Raw genomic sequence first — 9,196 nt, 5'->3', positions numbered from 1 at the left:
CTGAGTCCAAATCTGGCTTTAGATACTTTCTGTGTGAGCCAAGGCAACTCACCTACCCTCTGTCTACCTCAGTTTATTCAAATGTACTGTGAAAATAATGACAGATTCTATTTCACAGAGCTGTTATGAGGATCAATGGAGGTGATGCTTGCAAAGTACTTAGTACAATGCTTTCCACATTGTAGGCACTTACCAAATGCTTATTCTCTTCCTACACAGACATATCAAACTCAACATGCCCCAAACTGAACTTATCTTGCCTGGTAAACCCTGCCCTCTTCCTGTTTTCCCTATTACTAGAGACGGTACCAGTATTGACCCAAGCAGTAAACCTAGGTGTCATCTTTGAGTCCTCACTTTCTCTCACACACACCCAGATCTATGCTGTGCCCAAAGCCTGCTGATCATACTTTCAAAACATCTCTCACACACATTCTTTTCTCTCCTCTCACAGTTCTGCAAAGTCACTGTATGTCTTCCTCATTTGTAGCTGGGATTATTGTACTCTGTGTACTCAGAGGATGATTCAGGGAAGACGGCAGAGTAGGTCAAAAAATTTAGCCTTTCCAAATCTCCTCCACAAAGGAAGACAGACCTGATCCTCTCAGAGTGAACCTAGAGCAGAAGAAATAAAGAAAAGTTGTGGTAAAGTTGTTGTGCTCCTAAGATAATGTGAGAAGACCTCAGGAAAAATGGGACCTCCAGGATTGGAGGTTTGGCAGGAGTGAAATTCGAACACCTCCAGGCAGACTCTGAGGAGCTGACAAACAACAAGCCCTGGGGACTGCTGGGTAGGGAGGCAGCCTCAGCCTCAGGTGCCTTCACCTCACAGATGGTGTGGGGTAGGAAAGGCTAAGGAACAGAAGACTGAAGGACCTTCCCCTGTTGAGGCATGCCAAGCATACCTATGCTGACCTGATGAGGTTGCAGGCTGTGACTGTGGGGGAGAAGGAGCTAGCACAGGCCTGGTGAATGTGGTAGCAGAGAAGCAGGGACTCTGATGGCTGTGAGTACTTGCAGGAAGGCAGAGTCCCTGGTTTCAGTTCCAAGGCAGAGAAAGCAGCTGAGGTTTGCAACCACCAGAGGAACCACGGGGAGTAAAAGTGTCTGTGACATAATGTAGATTGTGGCCCTAGCTATGGCTTAGAGGTGGAGAGGACTGCCCAAGGTTGGACCCCCATACAGAGTTCAGAAAATTACAGTAAGAAGGACCTGAGGCTTGGGGAATCACTCCTTATACCTCCAGACTAGAACTTGATTATAATAATAGCTGCTAACAATAAAATAAAACAAAATAAAAATATGTACACAAAGGAGAAAGATCCCAACACAGGTGGTTAAAATGGGGACAGAGAAGATCAGGTTTATATTCAGAGGAAGATAGTAGAGATAAAAAAAAATCACTCCCTTTTCAATGAGAAACAAAAAAGGCCACAATCCCAAAAAGAGTTCTTGGAAAAACTCAAAAAGGACTTTAAAAATCAAAAAAGAGACATCAAAGAAAAAATAGGAAAAAATAAGGGCAATGTAAGAAAATCAAGAAAATTATGAAAAGAAAGTCAACTAACTGGAAATAGAGAATCAAAAACTTAAGGAAGAAAATAATTCCAGAAAAACTAGAATTGGGCAAGGGGAAGCTAATGATGTTCTAAGACACCAAGAAATAATAAAACAAAACCAAAATAATGAAAAAATAGAAAAGAATGTAAAACATCTCAATCAAAAAATGAAAAAAAGAAACTGATCTAGAGAATAGAGGGAAGAGACACATCATAAGAATCATAGGACTATTTGAAAGTTATGACAAAAAAAAGAACCTAGATATAAGATTGTAAGAAAGTTCTGAGGAAAACTTTCAAAAAGTTCTGGAACAAGAAGATAAAGCAGAAATAGAAAAAAAAATCCACTAATCACCACCTGAAAGAGATTCCAGGAGGAAAACTTATAGTAGTATCATATCCAAGTTTCAAAGTGCCCAAGTAAAGGAGAAAACATTGCAAACAACAAGAAAAAAACCAATCAGGATTACACAATACCTAGCAGCTTCTAAGTTAAAGGACCATAGATCGTGGAACACTATATTTCATAGAGCAAAAGAACTGAAATTACAACCCAGGGTAACTTACCTAGCAAAGTTAAGTATAATCTAAAGTAAACAAATGGATAATTAATTGAAAGACTTTCAGGTATTTATGGCAAAAAGAGCAGAACTACTGACATATAAGAAAATTTGGGGAAAAAAAAGAAAATTTGACATATAAGATCTGAGAGAAATATCAGGTAAACATTAAAGAATAGTTATAAGGGAATCAATTAGGTAAATCTGTTTACTTCTTATATATAAAAGTGTTATCAATATGCTTATGACTGTCATAATTATTTGGATACTTTGAAAGAAAGACTTGGCGTGAGCTCTCTATGATGGGGTGATTCTAAAAAATAAAACTGTGTAGGGAGAAATAAAAGGCAGTAATTATCTCATACAAATAAGGAATGAAATGAATAAATGATACAGAAGAATCACATGGGGGCACTAGTAGTACTGGAACCTTACTCTCCTCCAAAATGGGTTAAAAAGAGAACATATCCATCTAGAAACATATAAAAGTCTTCCAAAGGTAGAAATAAATGAGAGAGCAAAGGGATAGGATAAGGGAGGGACTTTTAAAATGGTGTGTAGATGAAGAATCAGGAGAGGGAATAAGGATGAAGCTCTTAGAAAGATAGGTAGATTAAGGTGAAGGGGCAGGGGGAGGGATGATAAAGGAGGGACTCTTAGAGGGGTGGGTAGATTAAGGAGTAGGAGGGCAAAGTAGAGGGGAGAAGGAAATTAGAGGGAGGAGGGATAGGGTAAATAGGGCCAGAAGGATAGTGAGGAAAATTAGGATGGAGGGAAATACAAAACAAGAAATTACAACTTAGATTGTGAATGGGATGAATTTACACATAAAACAGAAACAGAGCAGAATTATCTGGTAGTGGCTAAGAAATGGAGAAGTTGAATACTGCAACAGAGTACCCATAAAATACACAATAGTAAAGCACTATAGTAACTTCTTGTTTGACAACTGTCGACATTTAAGTTTGGGGGATAAAAATTCATTATTTCATAAAAATTGTTGTGAAAGCTGGCAAGCAGTCTGGCACAAATTGGGCATAGAACAATATATTAACCACCTACCAAAGTAAGGTGAAAATGGACTGGTGACCTAGATATAAAGGGAAATAGCACAAAAAAACGAAAAGAGGGGCAACTCTGTGGCACAGTGAATAAAGCACCTGCCCTGAAGTCAGGAGGACCTGAGTTCAAATCCAACCTCAGACCAAATACTTGACACTTACTAGCTGTGTGACCCTGGGCAAGTCACTTAACACTAATTGCCTAAAAAGAAAAAATATTAGAAGAATATATAAAATATTATTTATCAGAGTCAGGGTTATGAGAATAATACGTGAAGAAAGAAGAGATAGACAACATCATTGAGGTATAAAATGGATCATTTCAATTATTTTAAAATAAAAATTCTTATATAAATAAATTTAAGATAGTCAAGATTAGAAGAAAGCAGAAAATTGGGGGAAAACTTTCATAGAGGATCTCTCACATAGGGGTTTCATTGCTCAAATATACAGAGAACTTTGCCAAATTTCTAAGATTACAAGTCATAACTCAATTGATGAATGGTCTACTGATATGAACAGGCAGTTTTTTTATGAAGAAATCAAGACTATATATAATTATATGAGAAAATGCTCTAAATCATTATTGATGAGACAAATGCCAACCAAAATGACTTTGAGATATCATCTTATATCTATAAGAATGGGTGAAATGATAGATGTCCGTCAATTAGGGAATGGCTAAGCAATTTGTGGTATATGATTGAGACTGACTATAATTTAAGAAACAGTGAGCTGGGTGATTTGGAAAATTAAGGAAAGACATGGACCTATGAAGGAAGATGCTATTTACCTACAGAGAAGGAACTGACAGATATAAACATGCTTAGTATCATCTTACATATATACATATATATAGATAATTATGCATATATATATATGTATTTAATTGTAGCTTTCTCTAAGGTGGGGCATGAGGAGGAAGAAAAAATAGGATAAAAAGTGCACACCAGAAAACGCAGAAAGAAACAGAAATGCTGGTTTGGTTTGAAAGCAATGGGTAAGTTTTATTACATAGGTTTTTCTGAAATGCAAATATATGGTTTTATATTGTATCCTTTCTTATGTTCTGCTATGTACATGGGCATGTTCTTTTTTTTTCTTTTTTCTTTTGTATTTAACTGTGCCATCTAGCTGCCCCTATAGTAAAAGTTTCTTGAACCACTACTAAATTCCAAGTATTACTCCATCTGTTGAAGATGCAAACAGGAAAGTGAAGCAGAGCCTGCCTTGGAAGAATTTTGAATCCCTTGGCAGACACCCTTTCTTTTCGAGTAAAAATAAACATTACCTGTGCAGGAGTTGATTATACTGTGCTCTAGCTGTTTATCAATCCCCTTGATTAAGGCTAGGTGAGAAATGAAACAAAGAATGGCCTCTTTTACCAAGTCAAAAAAAAATCAATCTGGACGGGGAAGACCCTCAGGGTTTCTGGCCAAAACTTATTTCTTAACTGGCCTTAATCACTGAATGGATATTACCTCACTCAAACTGACACCTGAAAAAGACCTTAACTTCAAAAGGCCAAGGTGTCCCACTGCTTCCAGGGCCATCTTCACTCATCATGATTTATATCTTGCCACTAGATGATGATGGCTCTGGGGGAGAAATTGAGGCTGGTGACTTTGCATAGCCCTCCCTCACTTAAATCCAATTAAATTGCAAGTCATGGCATCACTTTCCTGATGCTATGGTCCTGTTCCAAAAGGAAGGACAAACAACAATAACAACTTTGAAAAACTCCTGAAAATTTAACAGTGACTTCTTAGAAAGTTTTAGAAGGTGATTGCAATGGGTACAATTGTCTCAATCATACTTTGATACTTATTTTATAAACTTCCTTCAACGTTCAGATCAACCATTTTCTTGTTTTTCCCCAATTTTGCTGTTGTGAACGTGGAATTAATGTTACCTAGAGAGCCAGGCACTGTAGAGTGAAGCCTGCTTCATTTTCACTCCACTACTGTTATATTTTTACCTTTATCATATCACTTCCAATAAGATTAAGAATATAAAGGGTAATTTCAGTGGTGAAGATTTGGTCTGAATTTCTATTTTAACTGAAAGAATTCATTACTCACTTTAGTTAATAAATTCAGGATTTCATTTGGCTCCTTTCTATCTTTCTAAACAGCAAATTTTTTTTCACAAATACAAAAATCCAGCAAAAACATCTTTTAAAAAAAGAGAAAATGTAATGCTAGGGTTTGGACACGCGATGGCAGACTTAAGCTGTAATGTCTCAAATGGCCAGAAGGCGGCAGGCGTGCCTCAAAAGATGTAATATTCTTATTGGACACCAGATGTCAGCGAAAGACCATATTATAGAAGTTAAAGTCACTTAATTGTTCAAAAAACTTTTCTTAAGCAGATACTAAATTCCAGGGGCTGCTCTAGGTGCTGAGAATACAAAGATAAATGTGAGGCACTTTGTAGCATTTAAAATATATACATATATATGTCTATACAAAACATCAGCAAAAGGAAGGGTAATGGGATGGGAGCCTTATAATTACATGGGACCGTATTAGTCAGTCAGCATGCATTTATTAAGTGTGTGCTATTTGCCAGACACCGTGCTCAGTGGTAAGTGTGGAAAAAGAGGGCAAAATAAAAAATCTATGCCTCAACTTGCTCACAATCTAATTGGAGAATCAAAAAGAAAAAAAAATAAAGCTATATACAGTATAAATAAGAATTTATTTAGAGAGGGAGGGCATAAGAATTGAGAGGGGTTGGGATAGACTTCATGTCAAAGATGAGTTGTTGATAGCACCTTTAAAATAAAATATGGGAGCCAGTAGTGAGAAGTAAGGATGAAAATCATACCAGGCATGTTGGATAGGCAAAGAAAATGACTGGAGTCAGGAGATGGAGTATCTTGGTCATGGAACAGGAAGGAGGCCTCTGTCACAAGATTCAACAATAAGCGGAAGGTGTAAAGTGTAAGAAGATTGGAAAGAGAGGAGGTGCCTAGGTCATAAAGGGCATTGAATGCCATATGCCAGACATTTTATTTAATCTTTGAAATGATATGAAGGCTTTAGAGTTTATTGAGTAGGGGATGAGATGGTTAGACTTGTGTTTTAGGAAAATCACTTTGGTGCCTGAATGGAGGATGGATTGGACTAAGGAGAGACTTGAGGAAAGAAAAACACAAGAATGAGCTCCTGTAATACAAGACCAGTGCATGTATGAGGTGATGAAAGCTTGCAGCAGAGTGGTGGCACTGTTAGGGGAAAGACGGGGGCATAGTATAAAGATTTTGCAAAAGTGGCAACTAAAGGCTTTGGACACAGATATGACATGTGGAGTGAGAGATTATGAGTAACCAAAGATAACACCTAGGTTGTTAGCCTGTAGGACTGAGAGGTGATGGTGTACTCTACAGTAATATAGATGATAGGAGGAAATTTAAGAAGACTGGTGAGTTTGGTTGTAGACATATTGAGGTGAAATCTCTGTTGGCCATCCCATTCCAAATTCCTGAAAGACAGTTGAAGATGCAAGGTAAGTAGAAATTTAGGTGAGTAGACAGGTTGGGGCAGGATAAGAAGAATTAAAAATCATCAAGGGGCAGCTAGCTGGTGCAGTGGATAGAGCACCGGCCCTGAAGTCAGAAGGACCTGAGTTCAAATCTGGCCTCAGATCAAACACTTGACACTTACTAGCTGTGTGACCCTGGGCATGTCACTTAACCCCAACTGCCTAACCAAAAAAAAGAAAAGAAAAAGAAAAAAAGTAAAAATCATCAGGACAGAGTTGGGTATTAAATTGATGTAAGTTGGTGAGATCAAAAAGAGAAACAGTATAAAGAGGGAAGGGAAGAGGGCCAAAGATGGAACTGTGTGTGATACCTACAGTTAGAGCAGTCAGAAGGCACGATCTAGTGAAGGTGAATTAGAAGGGCAGTTGGGTTTATAGGAAAACCAGCAGAGAGTGCTGTCTGGAGGGAGAGGCAAAAAACTAGAGAAAAAAATAATATCCCAGGAGGAAAGGGTGATCAGCACTGTGAAAGGATGCAGAGAGGTTGAGGAGAAGGAGGGGTGAGTAGAGAGCATTGGATCTGGCAACTAAAAGATCACTGATAACTTTGAAGGTGGTAGTATTGGTGGAATGATAAATTTGGAAGGCAAATTATAAGGGGTTTGAAGAGAGTACCAAGGAAGCAGAAGCACCTATTGTAGATAGCCATTTCAAAGAGTTTAGCCACAAAAGGAAGAAGAGATACAGGTTGGTAGTGGGGATGGAAGAAATGAATGATGGCTTTTTGAGGATGGGGAAGACATGAGCATGTTTATAGCCAGTAGGGAATGAGCTAGTAGACAGGGAGAGGTTCAAAATAAGTGACAGAATGAGGATGAGAGAGGAAGCAATATGCTGGAGAAGAGAGGTGGAAAAGGATTGCTTGAGCAGGTAGAGAATATGGCCTCATTAATGCATAATAACACCTCATCAAGTGAAACAGTGGTGAAAGAGGAGACATTGACAAAAGGCATATGCTAGTTTTAAGATAAGAGAGAAGGAAGAAGTAAGAACACAGCTTGAATGACCTAACTTGATTTCCGTAAGACATGAGGAAAGTTTCTCAGCTGAGATCTTAGGGGTCATGGGGGTTTGAGAAGGGATGAAAAGGTTTGGAAGAGCTGCTATGGAACGTGGGGATAGTCAGTTTATAAGACATGTATAACAGGATTTCTATGCGGTAATAAGAGAGCCATTGAATGTGTGTAACAAATTTATAGTACATCCAGCAGGAATAGTCCCTTGATTTTCTCCACCTTCATTCAGCAGCACAATTGGAAGAGCAAAAGTAGAAACTCAAAGAGAGATCCCAGTCTGAGGCTTGGCAAAACATAACTAATGAAATGATAAGGAGGCTAGGGATGCAAGGGAAGAGAAGTGTAGAATTGAAATGGTTTGCCAAAAGAGCAAGGTGAGGATAAAGGGTCTAATGCAGGGGAGATGATCTGGGAGATAAGTGAGAGGTAGAGAAATTGGAGGTCAAAGTCGGGATGAAGAATAAGGTTTTGTAAAAGACGTCAGAGGGAGAAGTAGAAATCTAATAGATTAAGAGGGTTTTGGAATTCTTGAACATAGAGGTGGCATACTTGTGGAAGATGATAAAATAAAGGCTATGTCCATTGTTGGGTGTGGCTAAAGTGAGATGTAACAGTAGGACATAAGAAATGAGTAGGCTGAGGAAGTGAGTGGTTGAAGGTGATTGAGGGAGAGTCAATTTGTAAGTTGAAGTCCACTTCTATGAGGCCATGAGGTGGAGAGGGAAAAAAGAATGTGAGCTCTTTATCAAACTCAGTGAGAAAAGAAAGTGGGAGTGACCAAGGTCTGTAGAGAACCTCTACCAAGATTCTGATTGGGTGGTAGATATGAAAAAACATGCTCCTCAAAGAAGAGAATTTACTGAGGGAGAGATTTGGGGAGAAGTGAATATTCCAACTGCCTTTCATAGACATGTGAGCTGAGGAGAATGTGTGAAGGCATAGCCAGGACTAGAGAAGGTGAAATGGAAGGTTATATCTTTAACGGGTGTAATCGGGTTTGAGCTATAGATAGCGGATGGAAGGAGCGGGAGAGGAAAAGATTTAGAATAAAGGAAAGGTCCTGGTTGTCAGTGGAAAAGGCATTTCATAGGGTACATTGGAAGGAGTAGGAGTGTTTGATTGGAGCTGTGAGGTTGGAAGTTTGAGGAGGATCGTAACAAGGAACTAAGTGATGGAAAACAGCATTTAGATAATTACCCAAAGGGAATAAGACTTATTGTCATATGTATAATATGACAAAGTATGAGAATGTTCATCACTGAGTGGAATGTGCCACCTTCTACTGAAATAAGACTCAAGATCTGGTAGAAGACAAGGTCCGATATGAGATACGAGGAACGTGGTCAGATTCCTCCTGACGTAGGAAGAGGTCACAAGTTATCTGAGCTGTGAAGGAAATAATGGATTCTAAAGAGGCAAAGGTGAAGGGGCATGCATCCCAGCCTTGGATGACA

This window comes from Vombatus ursinus, unplaced genomic scaffold, assembly GCF_900497805.2.
Source record: "Vombatus ursinus unplaced genomic scaffold, bare-nosed wombat genome assembly UNPS02014735.1, whole genome shotgun sequence".
In the NCBI taxonomy this organism is placed as follows: domain Eukaryota; kingdom Metazoa; phylum Chordata; class Mammalia; order Diprotodontia; family Vombatidae; genus Vombatus; species Vombatus ursinus.
The sequence above is the reverse complement of the archived record's forward strand: the minus strand, read 5'-3'. Positions refer to the sequence as shown.